Below are 12,852 nucleotides of genomic sequence, written 5' to 3'. Positions count from 1 at the left end.
AATTCCGTCTGCTTATCAGCCCATCATGTCAAAGAAAACTAAGAGAATGCTGAAGGAAGAAAACATTTTTTAAATGAGGATTGGGAATTGCAATATTTTGTTTCTGCTAAAGATAAGATGCTTTTCTTGCTTTGTGATGCTGCAACGTCAACACTAAAGAAATTCAATGCTCGTCAGCATTATAACACTTATAAGGACCACAGATACTTTAAATTAGAGGGAGAGGTGTGAAAGGTTGTATTGTAGAAGTTAAAAGATGAAAAGCAAAAGCAAAGACAATCGTTTCAAGCAGTAGTAAGACCTGGAAATAATACCCCTGAAGCAACTTATAAAGTAGCTTATATACTCGGGGGAAAAAAGGGAAGCCATTCAGCGATGTAGGAATTGTTGCATTGTTGAAGAATGCATTGTTGAAGTTGCATGCTTAGACACCGATAACGTTTCAAAGTACAAACAACTGCCTCTTTCAAGGAGAACCATAACTGATTGGCAGCATGAATTAGCTTCAAATTAACAGAACTTCATGCAATACTTCAAAAGGAAAATATGTATTATTCAATCACTTTGGATGAATCAACTGATACTCCGAACTCATCACAGGTTTTACACTTCATTCGGGTCACAACAGAAGATTTTCTTTGCTATGAAGAGTTACTTTGGGCACTTTTGCGAACAGAACGTGGGGAATAGATATCTTCAACTTCCAAGATAAATGCTGTGAAGTTGGACTAAATTTGGTAAATTTAGTGTATGTACAGATGGTGCACCTTCCATGACGGGAAACCATGAAGTGTTTATTGCACAGATAAAAAAAAATATTAACAGATCCAGATGCTCTCATTTCTTTTCATTGTATCTTGCATCAGCAAAATCTCTGTGCTAAAGCTATGATGTTTAAGTGACACTTTGCAACAAGTTATAAGTATTGTTAACTATTTGTGCAAATGCAACACGGCATTGTCAGTTTCAGAACATGCTAAAGTTGAACTCTGAGGTATTTAGTGTGGATTTGCCCTATCGTTCTAAAATGTGTTGGCTATCGCAGGGACAGGTATTAGCCAAAATTTTATCTCTGAGAACAGATTGCTGATTCTGTTCTTTATAACATTTAACAATGTGAATGATTGAAAGACTTCTGTAGGAATGTAGCATTTGTTTGATATCATGTCAAATCAAAATGACTTGAATATTTCTTTGCAAGGTAAAACTAAGTCTATATATGATATGTGGCAAAAAAAATCCAAGCATTTTGAGAAAAGCTATCTTTTTTCAAAACACTTCTTCAAAAGAAATGATTGGGTGAACATTTTCCCCAGTTAGCAAAGATCATTGATGAGCAGAATGATACATGTGAATCATCTGAAGAATGTGCAGTTGTTACAGACCTGTTAATTGGAGAATACAATGAAAGTTTCACTGACTTTGAGAATCATGACCTCACACTCAAATGAGCGGTTCAGCCTCACCTAGTTGATATCACCAAGGCACCTAAAGAACTACAGATGGAATTGAGCTCTCAGTAGATGACATTTTAAAATCATTGCTTGATGCTAAAAAAGATCCAATTGAAACATGGAAAAATGCAGTAGAATAAGCACACCTTTGGCAACATGCCAGAATATTGTTTTCTTGCTTTTCAACCACTTATTGCTGTGAATCTACATTCTCCCTCCAACCCAAATCAAGATGCCCTTAAGGTCACAAATGACTGATACCCACCTAGCCGATCAACTGAAACTGCGGACCTCCATGCTACAACCAAACATTCAAATGCTTTCCAACAAAATGCAGACGCAGCAAAGTCATTAAAAGGTTAGTTAACTTTAAAATTAACAGTTTTCATTTTTTGAAATTAAGTACATAGTAGTTAAGGTTTTTACAAAACAGTGTGTATGTTTAAGTATATCTCATTGAAATTTCTTGAATGCGGCCTTATTTGATTAGAGCTAAATTAATGCAGCCTTCCTACATGAAAAGGTTCCCCACCCCTGGCAGACAGGCTTGCTGTGGCTTGGAGCACACAGGGAGGTCTTCCTGGAGGAAGTCTGGTTTTACTCCTGGAAGGTGACTGTCTCCTAAGAGGAAAACCACGATCATTTTGTGTGACTCACAGGTAGCGTTTGCGAGTGGACACAGCTCAACCTTTGGGTTCAAATCCTGGCTCTGCCAAGCTCTCGGTGCAAAGCTTTGAACACGTTATTCAACCTCATTGATTAAAATGCTTAGTTACCATATGGATCTCATAAAAGAACACACCACGTTTGGTGCAATCTCCGAGGCTGTGGACGTTTTCAAGGGCTGGTAAAATCCCCTGAGTTTTTCAGGCCCAGATGGTTTCCCTATTTTCTTTTCCCTCTGGGCTGAGACAGAAGATCTGTTTTCAAGTCCCAGCTCTGCTGTTCATAACAATGTGGTCTTACCTCTCAGAGCTTCTACTTCCTTTCCTTTCTAAGGGGCTTGAGGAGTCACCGCTTTTTAGGACCTTTTCCTGTGGGTCCCCTGGGATCCTCCCTACCCACAAATATGGCAGATGCGTCTGCTCTGCCTGCCGGTGGTCTTGGGGTCTGTCTTGCCACGTGAAAGCTTGTATCCAGGCTTTTCCTTCTAGGCTGCAACAAACATCCCAGCCCCAGAACCAATCTTTTAGGACACCAGAGGGATTAAGAGGTTTGGGACCACCTAGAAATGTCAGTTGTAGACCAAGCTGCATCAGAATGGAATTACCTGCTGCCTGTTCTGCAGCTCAAGAATGCAGCTCTTGGAAAATATGTGTTGCCAGAGAGAAGACCAGTTACAAGAGTGGAGTCAACTGGCAACAAACTCCTGTGAATCTCCAAGCTAATTAGGGAACATCAGTGTCGCGGAGATACCCTACCCACCCACCACCTCCACAGGCAGACACAGAATGACTGATTTAAAAACCTGTGGTTTAGAGGGTGGCATAGACACTTTGACTAAGATTGTCGTAGGGAAGAGAAAAAAATGGAATAAAGGAAAAGAGGCCTCTGGGTGGCACAAGGGAAAATTTATGGGCATGAAAATGCAAAGTTCAATTTCAGGGCTGCACTTCCTGGGCTCCATCACTTGAGGTCAGACGGCTCTGGTCTAAACTCCAGAGGCTCTTGGCTTTTTAGGGGAGAACGTGAACAAAGATAATGTCTTCTCTTAGGACATTTCCAGAGATAGAAATCAAATCATATCCTCCTAAGTACCGTATAGTATTTCTAACTACAGATAGCCATCCCTCCCTCTGTCTTCACTTCACCTACCAAATTTCTCCCAGTTTGCAATGGGGAAAGTTGCAATGACTTGGCCAGGGATCTTGGCTTAGTTATCCATTCCTCGGCCCCCCTCCTACACCGGGGTTGTAAGCTCAATGCCTATCCCCAGCAGTGGACCCAGGTCCTGGCACACGGTTAGCACTTGGCACATGTGTGTTGAATGACTTACATTCACACCTGGCCGCGCCGTGCAAATACAGAAAATGCCAGGTACGTCCTGCGGGTGAAATGGTTGTCTCCGAATTCCTGCTTTTCTTTGACACGAGCTACGGGATAAATGTGAATCTGATTTTGCTACTCATTATTCTGCTTGAAACGTGTATTATGAGAGAGCAAGACACCACTTCTAAGTTCTTCGGAAACTGCCACAATTATTTTTTTTTCCCTTCTTCAATACTGTTCACCCACTAGCTTGTAGAGAAAGTAAGCCGACCGTCTGATATTTGTGTGAATATCACCCGCTCGGACAGGCTCGGGGCTGAGTCTCATTACCGGTGGAGGAGCTTGGGAGGTGCACCCAGGAGAGCTGCCTGATTCAAAGCAGATTCTACTGCAGGGAGACGGCAAGGCCCAGCGGTGCACCCCTACCGCTCCCGTATCTGCACGCTCTGGTCTGGCAGCGAAGAATGAGCTGCCATCATCCGACCTCCATGCCTTTGCATATTCCATACCCTCTGCCCGGAGCACCCTTCCCTATGGGTTCAATGAACAGATGAGGCATCTGCCCGAGGCCCTTGACCTAACAGATCATGTCTTAAGGCTTTCTCCCCAGGTCCAGAGCTAGCCACAAAAATATCCCAAAATAGTTCTGCCCCAAGTCCCATGTCCTTGGTCTACATTTTCTATTGCTTTAGGCACAGAGCCCGGAGGTCTATTTTGGAGAGAGTGTAAGGCCGTGAACATTAGAGAGAACATGAGTTTTAGAATGTGAAAGAGCCCGGTTCAAATTCCAGTTCTGATACTTACCGGCTGTATGGCCTTAGCTAAGGAGCCCAACCCTCCAAACCTCTGATGCCTGATCGGCAGAACACATGCATCCCGCATGGTTGTCATGGCAATGACATCAAACAACAAACATAGAGCTGCTGCCACCGTAAGTGGTACACAGTAGGAGCTCTCCGAGTGTTAGTCCCCTTGCCTGGCCATTCTCCTCTGAGTGTGACTGCCTGGGGGGGGGGGCGGCTAGGGGTCCTGGCTTCTCTCTAAAGAAGCACCTGCTGTGTTGTCCTCACCCGTCCTGGGAAGGAGAAGCACTGCCACGTACGTTTGTGCACTGTGTTTCCTGCGGCCAATCCAGAAAGGCTTCTGGAAAGTCCAAAGGAGCAACTTAGGGAGAAGTGCAGTCCTCCCTTAACCTTGTCCACTGCCAGGAGAGAGAATGGGTTAGTCCCGCTCTCTGGACCCCCACCCCAGGATTCAGAGCCAAAGGTGATTAACAGGAGTGTCAAAGAAACTGTGTGTCAGGCCAGGCCCTGCCCTGATCACCCCCTATCTGCTGTGGAACTTCTCATTCTGTGAACCTGTCACCCCGCAGAGTGGGGAGGGCTGAGCAGAAGAGAGCTCTCCTGCGGCCACCCACGCAGGCAGGGCTGGCCGTCCCTCTGCAGGGCCCTTCTAACCGTCTCCTCTACGGAGGTATCCTCCCCTGGGAGGAGGCCATGAGGAGCCCTCCAGGATGATGGGGCTGAAGGGCCTCCCAGTTACACATTCATCCGCTCATTCGTTCCCTCATTAACTATTTACTAGGCACCTGATAAGTGCAAGGTCCTGTGCCGAGGCTTAAAAACGACACGTGGGGCTGGGCGCGGTGGTGCATGCCTGTAATTCTAGCACTTTCGGAGGCTGAGGCAGGAGGATAGCTTGAGGCCAGGAGTTCAAGACCAGCCTGGGCAACATAGCAAGACCCCATCTCTATGATAAATTTTTTTTTTTTTAAATTAGCAGGGGGTGGTGATGTGTGCCTGTAGTCGCAGCTACTCAGGAGGCTGAGGCAGTTGGATCACCTGAGCCCAGGAGTTCGAGGCTGCAGTGAGCTTGATGGCACCGCTGCACTCCAGCCTGGGAGACGGACCGAGACCCTATCTCAATAAAAAAAAAAAAAAAAAGTGGGAGCCACAGCACCTCCTGTGCTGCCGCCACCTGGCTTCCTCACCTGCTCAGGTGCCGCCAGCTCCCATCACCCTGCTGCTTCTTGTTCACACCCCACTGCCCCTCTCCTGGACCCTTAAAAAAGCCTCCTCTCCCATTTCCCCCATCTGCACACCAGAGCCTGAGCCATCTTTCTAGAACGTCCATCTGGTCATCTGGTTGTGCCAGTCTTGGGTGTGCTGTTTCCCACCAGACTTTGTGCTTTGCTATGTGAGTCATTTTCTTTAAAAGAGTTCAAGTTTGTTGGTTTTTTTTTTTTTAATTTGTCCTTACTGCAAGCAATAACCCCCGTGAAGTCACAGATTGGATGCCAACTCAAGTGTTATACCCATGTGAGTTTTTAAACATCTCTGTTTAAGTAACGGTTGTTTGTCTGCCTGCGAATGCCACCCGGCAGGCGTGCTTGTTCCTGTCTGTTGCGTGCTTGTTTGTGTTGTGTGTGTGGGTGGTTGGTGGTCGTTCATTCACGGGCTGTTTCTTTATTGAGTGTTTTTTGTTTTCTTTTTTGTTGTGCATTTTGTTTGCAGGCAGCTGCCTGCCTTCCTTCATTGTGTGTGTTTGTTGTTGGTTAGATAGTTAATTAAAAATAAATGAGCGAAGTGTGGAGGATGTTAGTTGGTGGCAAGTGTGAAAGAGAAAAAGCAAGAGAAGAGGACGCAAGATATAAAAATCATGAGAAGTGGGTCTCTGCCTCCCTCCTGGGCCAGCGGCCCTCCCTCCTAGCTTGGCCGGCTGCAGGTGGTCCCACTCCGCACCGTGCTGCAACACACCTCCCCTCCCCTCCCCTCCCCAGCCCGTGCGAGTTTCTCTGCCCGTCCCACGTGTGCCTCCGGCTAAAGCACCTTTATCCTTTTGGGTCCATCTGAGCATCACCTTGCCTGACTCCCGCAGAGTCCGCTTTTTCCTGGGGAAGCAAGTTTCCACGTGCAACTGAGAGCCTCTGTCCCGCCGAGTAAGAGCCCCAGCCTTGTCATGTCATCTGCACAACAGCGAGTTGCTGAGACCTGCCACGGGCCTGGGCTGTTCCTAGCCCTGGGGGAGGGAAGTGACAATCACACAGAGACATCATGGAATTACATACCGCGGCCGGTACTGTGAAGACAAAGTAGGGATGACTCTCGGGGCCTCAGCAGAGCTGAGTTGATACAACCTGAACAACAGAAGGAATGCGCCCTGCAGGGTGGTGGGTGACGGGGGTGGCAGGGGAGGAGGTCAGTTTTGCAGGCACAGGGGGCAGCGCGTGCAAAGGCTCCGAGTGGGCAAGGAGGCTGCTGTGTCCCAGGAGCGGAAAGGTGGCCCCGGGGTCAAGCAGAGCAAGGCAGGGGGAGGGCGGATCTCAGGGGGCCGAGCCAGAGGCCTGGGGAGGATGTGGCTTTCACCCCAGATGCCATGGGAAGCCACTGGTGAGTTTCAAGTGGAGAAGTGACACAGAGGACATTCTGGGGGCTGAGGCATGCTTGTGAGGATACGGAAAAAGGAGAAATTCTAACCTCCCCAAATGTTGTCTGGGGGATCTCTCCTTTCAGCCTGGAGGTAGTGGGCTCTGGGGCCTTCGCAGGGATGGGGGCATGGGACACAGACTGTGTCCCCACCTTTACTCTCTCTGCTCTGGTGGCACCAGCAGTGGGTCTGTCTTCCACCCCGGTCTCACCCTGGATGGGAACCCAGAGGGCACAGAGAGCTTCGGGGCAAACTGGGGCTCCGGTGGCATGATCCTTGCCGGCAGGGTTGGGCAGGCTCTTGAAGGGGGAGTGGGTATCTATTTAGGTCGCTGAGTGTCCTGTGTGTCTCAAGGACTGCTGCATCCCTGCTGGGGCCCGACCCCAAATTCCTCTGCACCCCCAGGGGCAGGCAGCTCCTGGTTCCTTCCCCCCGGAGCCTGCCGAGGTCATCGATGGGGCTAGGGAGGAAGTGCCCTTCACGAGGGCACGCAGGCTGGGGGGGAGAAGCCGGGCTGCTGCAGGCTGGCTCCTTCACAGGCGAGAAGAGGAAAATATGGAAGCAAAGAAAATGGGGTTGGACCCTGGAAGGCTGTCCCCAGAGCAGGGCTGGGAGTGGCCCCATGTGTCAGCCTGTCTCCCCTTGGAGACTCCTGCCTGGGGCTGGGATTGGGGTGTGAAAACTGGGGCAGGGCCTGGTCTCCATGGAGCAGGTGTCTGACCAGTCAGCCAGGCTGGCTCCCTGGACGCTGCACGCTCTGGAATGTGGCATGTGTTTTGCGAGCAGACTGCATGCACTTCTGCACCCCAGAGCTCACGACCTGCGCCAATGCTAACAACAGCAAATAATCACGCACACCGGAGGCTGTGACGCTGCTCTTCCTTTCTTAGGGACATGCAGCATCTCAGAGACAGATTCTGTGGCTTCCAGGTGGCACAGAAACAACCACAAGGGCTGAGCTTAAACAGAGCAGCTGAGAGGTGATGTTCTCTGGCCATTTGTTTTTTAATCGAAGGTCCCATTTTAGTCTCCTGTTAAAATCTCAACATACTAGTGCTCATTGAATTAGTTCTAGAAATCATAGCAGAGCTTAAAGAGGAAAACAAAAATGCACCACCTACTGATAACGTTTGGGCAAAACTTACTAGTCACTGCTTTATGCATCTCTATGCCTGTTAAAAATAGTATCAAGGTATAAATATGGGTTTGTAGTCTCCAACTGGCATTTTCTCGTGCCATTAGCATTCTTGCACGTGGTAATAGCTCATACTTATCGAGCACATACAGTGTCAGATTCTATTCTGCACATGCATTACACGTATAGATTTGACACACAAAATGGGAAAAGGTATATGTTATTATTCATTTTACAGGTGAGGTGTCTGAGGCACAGAGACATTAAGTAGCTCACCTGAGATTCAACAGGTACAGAGGTACAAGGTCACCCAGGCAAGCTGACCCCTCACCTCTCACCTCTCACCATGACCCACTGCCCTCAACCCACCAAAGAGCTGGGTGAGAATTTACTTTAAGCCCTCCTATGGGTGACATTACGGCCATTTCCACATGCATCTTTATTTCCTTAGGATAATTTTCTGGAAGAATAGAGCAAATCATGGGACTTGTATTTTTTTTATTCTGAAATAATTTTAGAGTCACAAGAAGTAGCAAAAATAGTACAGAAAGGTCTCCACTCCCTGCAGTAATTATACCTCTATAACCACAGCACACTAGCAAGACCAGCAAATTGACATTGATACAATACTATTAGCTCAACGACAGACCTAATTCAGGTTTCACCAGTTTTTACATGCACTCATTTTTTTGAAAAATGTTGTATAGTTGACATTTTTTTCCCACGTGTAGACTCAAGTAAGCACCGAGAGATATTTTTAAGGCTTAAAAAGTGTGTTGTTAAAAGTTCCTCAAGACAGATTGCCAAGAATCATATATCTGACGGTTGCGCCCATTGAGTGTTGGTGAGCGGACAGGGGAAGCGGTGTCTGGACTCAGAAAGGTGTTCAGGCTGCAAGGGGAATGTGGGTGTCCTAGTCCAGAGATGTCTGCCCGTGGCTAAAACCTCATGCTGGGGACGTGTCTTATCAGTCATCTCACAGTCCACTCGGGTACCCTCCAGGTGTGTCCTCATCTGGAGGGCAGGTGGTCACCTGAATTTTTTGGCTAGCAGTGCAAGACGGAACACCGGACACTGGCTCAAGGGAGCTGAGTATACGTCCTGAGTATGCCGCTAGGTGAGCCATTAGCTCACCCGAAGTTCATTCTTCTCACCTGTAAAATAAACACAGGGGCTGAAATGGATGTTATTCAGGTAGGAGGGGTGATCTACCTACACTATCCCTCTTGTGGTCGTTGCAGTTCGTTAGGGCATCTCTCTAGCTAAGAATAACAGCTTTCAGTGTTGGTCCTCTCTCGCGCCGGACTATGAAAAGGGCTTTGCATACATCCCTTCCAAGCACGGTTATGGGGAAGCTAATACTCTTCCCACTCACAGATGAGGAAACTGAACCTTAGAGAAACACAGTGAACAGCCACCGTCTCCCAGCTTATCGGAGACAGTCTGTGTGAGACTGTCCCAGCTTCCCCCTCTGATGGCCAAGCGGGCGTGCCTCCTCTCACCTCTGCTGCCCACTTAAACACAGACAGCTGAAGACAATGCCCCAGACAGCCTGTCAGGCCGGAGGTTAGAAGGGGCTGTCTGTGACCCCAGCTTAAATCTCCAACAGGCTGTCCAGAGGGGCTCCAAGCCCCTTCTAGCAGTAGAGCAAACGTGACGTCGCTATGAGGTGCACGCTGCCTAAATATAAAAGCACGGAGATCAGTTCCGGATGGATTTTCTGGATGGATCGGGGTTTTATTCATTGTGAAAAGGAGGCAGATAGCGAATTTCACTTCTGTCACTTGACACAGGAGGTAGCTGTCTCCCAAAATGAGAAGAGAGCTCTTCCTAGTCACTTCTGATATCCATCCTGCGCCTGCACCTTAGACCGTAGCCTGTCCTCGCAGACAGACTGCGACAGGTCGAGCTTGGCCGTTGGATGCGATTTAACAGAAAAGGCAAAAACTAACCATTCTTGGCCTGAAGTTAGCCAATGCTTTTTCAGAAGTCAAACGTGTGTGTGTGTGTTGGGGTGCGTTTGAGGGGGTGTATATGCAGCAGCTACCCAATTGGATACAGGAAGCCGGGAGACAGTTCCACTCTTGGTGGGTTTAGAAAGAAGACGTTTCCAGCAGACATAAAACTGCTCCCCTGAACGGTGGGAGACAAGGAGCCGGCTTGGTTGCCTGCTCTCCTGAAGGCTTTAGCGGTGAAATATTACAGCTTTGCTTTGCAGCACATTCACGAATGAGTTGATCTGGGGATACCGTTCCTGGAATTTTTCTTAAAGAAGTTAGGCTTTGCTATATATCAGAGACAAGTTGACGAACTCAGAAAGGTCAGGCAAAATGATAAATGGTTGAACTGGTATTTATGTTCTGAAACAAAAGGTTGGGCCATGTGGTTGATTTGGGGCAGTTTGCAGCCAAGTGTACTACAGGGAAGGAAAGAGCACCGTTTGGCGTAAGGGTGAGGAACAGAGGGGAGAGTCCCTTGAGGATTCTTCTCTTTGGAAGAGCAACCCAGGGACCAAGATTCTAGACCAGTCAGAAGTAGCAGAAAGTCAGTAGCAACTGTATCATTCAACACAGACTCTGATAGTACCTTTTCCTTAAAGAATATGGGACTCTCTCTCAAACGTTCATAGTCATTCCACCTGTAACAATCAGTCATAAATAAGTAATTTAAGATACAATAAAAATCATCTATGCACAAAAGATGCTGCTTGGAGTATTATTTGTAATGGTGAAAATTGGAAACAAATGTTCAATAAAATGGAAATGATTAAATAAAACATAAGATGATCCCTGGTTGGGATATTATGAAGTCATAGAGTGATGTTCACTAAAAGAGTAATAACAAAGAAAAATATTGATGCTACTATGTTAAATGACTAGATCAGCATATATTACTGTGTGTGTGTTTCTATGCATACATATATATATAGAAAGAGAATCACAGGGATATGTCAAAATCCTTCAGAAAATTATTCCAAATTGAATAAGGTGATAATTTTTCACATCGTTCAACTTTCTCTGCACTTCCTTATAAGGCATGTGGATTACTCTTATAATATGCATGATGGTTTTTCTATTCCTTAAACAATAAGAAAACGTAGAGTTCTTCTGAAAAGGTTTGCTGAGGCATTTTACAGATGCCCCAGCAGCATTGGGAGGGGACCGTGATTGGGAACACCTGCCTGCCGTGAATTCAGATCACACAGAGCCAGCCCTTCAGCAAGTAATTTAGGTGGGGGCTGGAGGAGAAAATAAGGAAGGAAAAGAACCTCTAGGATTCTTTCCGAGATTACAGTATAAAGAGATGCAAAATGACTAAACAAACTTCAGAGCAGGAAGTGTGATCCCAGGCCATGCAGACAGGGAGGGGATGGAGGTGGTCAGGCTAGAAATGCCACCCCCTCCTCCAAAAAACAACAACACAGCAGATGAGCCATATTTCAAAGTCAAGGACAACGAGATGCAGGGAGAAGAGGCAGCTCAGTGAAGCCGAAGATGAAGAATGGGTAGAAAAGTGTTATCAGATGTGTATGTGACCACTCCCCCAACCCACCTAGCGCATGTGCACCTGTCCGGGAGGTTAGAGCAGAGAGGCCACAGGAACTTCCAAAGGGATCATGTAAAAATGACACTGCTCAAACGGGGAAACCAGAGCAGGAGTTGAAGGTAAGACTGATAAAGTTCTTTAAGGGAGCATTGGTCATATCTTTGGGGGGAAAAAATGCAGAAGAAAAGCAAACGATTTTTGCCCATGGAAAAGGCCCAGGAGCTCAGCCAGTAACAGGCGATGTCGGCAGGGCTGGGGGAGAAGGGAAAGGAACGTGCCGTTGTGAGTTGATCCGTGCTGCCTCTAGGTCCGCTCCTTCTGCCAAAACAGGCCCGGGATCCAAGTTCTAAAGGTCACTGCTTCAGGGCTGTGCCTTGCAGTGGTCACAGCTATTTGAAGGTCAACGAGGGTCGTCCTTTGGTTTCCATGAGCTCAGGGTGTCCGCTGTGTGCTGACTTTTTATTGTCTTATCTCATTTAGTCCTCACAATGAACTTATGAAGTAGGTTTTACTTATGTATTTATTTTCAAACAGACATTTACGTTTTAGAGCAATTTTAGATTCACAGAGAAACTGAGCACAAAGTAAAGACAGTTCTCATATATCCCCTCCCCCATAGGTTTTATTTTTACACTCCTTTTACAACTGAGGAAAGAGGCTTGGAGAGCTTAAATCACTTTTCCACAAATTTGCAGATAGTAACTCTGAGTCAAGAATCGACACCTGGCTACTAACACATCTTTATAGCAGGTGCTGACCAATTGCAGCCCGTGGGCCTGACTGAGCCTGTTTTCATAGGCTCATCAGCTAAGAAGAGTTTCTACATTTTTAAATGGTTGGGGGGAAAAAGAATATTTTGTGACATGCAAAAGCATATGAAATTCAAATTTGTGTCTATAAACAAAGTTTTATTGGAACATGGCCACATCCACCCTTACACGCTTGTCTGTGGCTGCCTTCATGCTACAAAAGCAGAACTGAGTAATCGAGTAGTTGCAGCAGTGACTATAAGGCCCACAAAGCCTACAACATTTGTAATTCGGCCCTTTCCTGGACAAGGTTGCCAACTCTGCTTTATAGAAACATGGTTATCGCGTTTACTTAAATGTTTCTTTCCAATATTGTTAGATTTCTGCAGGACAGGATGGTCTAGACCAGTGAGTTTTCAAAGGATGCTGCTTTTGGGATTCTTGGTTCTCCTTTTACACCAGAGCAACTCATTTTAAAGGTTTTATAAAGTTAGGCATCCGTGGAATATTCCATTTGAAGAAAAGGTTCTACACACACACACACACACACACA

This window comes from Propithecus coquereli, unplaced genomic scaffold (genome assembly GCF_000956105.1).
Source record: "Propithecus coquereli isolate 6110/MARCELLA unplaced genomic scaffold, Pcoq_1.0 Scaffold165, whole genome shotgun sequence".
NCBI lineage: Eukaryota > Metazoa > Chordata > Mammalia > Primates > Indriidae > Propithecus > Propithecus coquereli.
The sequence above is the reverse complement of the archived record's forward strand: the minus strand, read 5'-3'. Positions refer to the sequence as shown.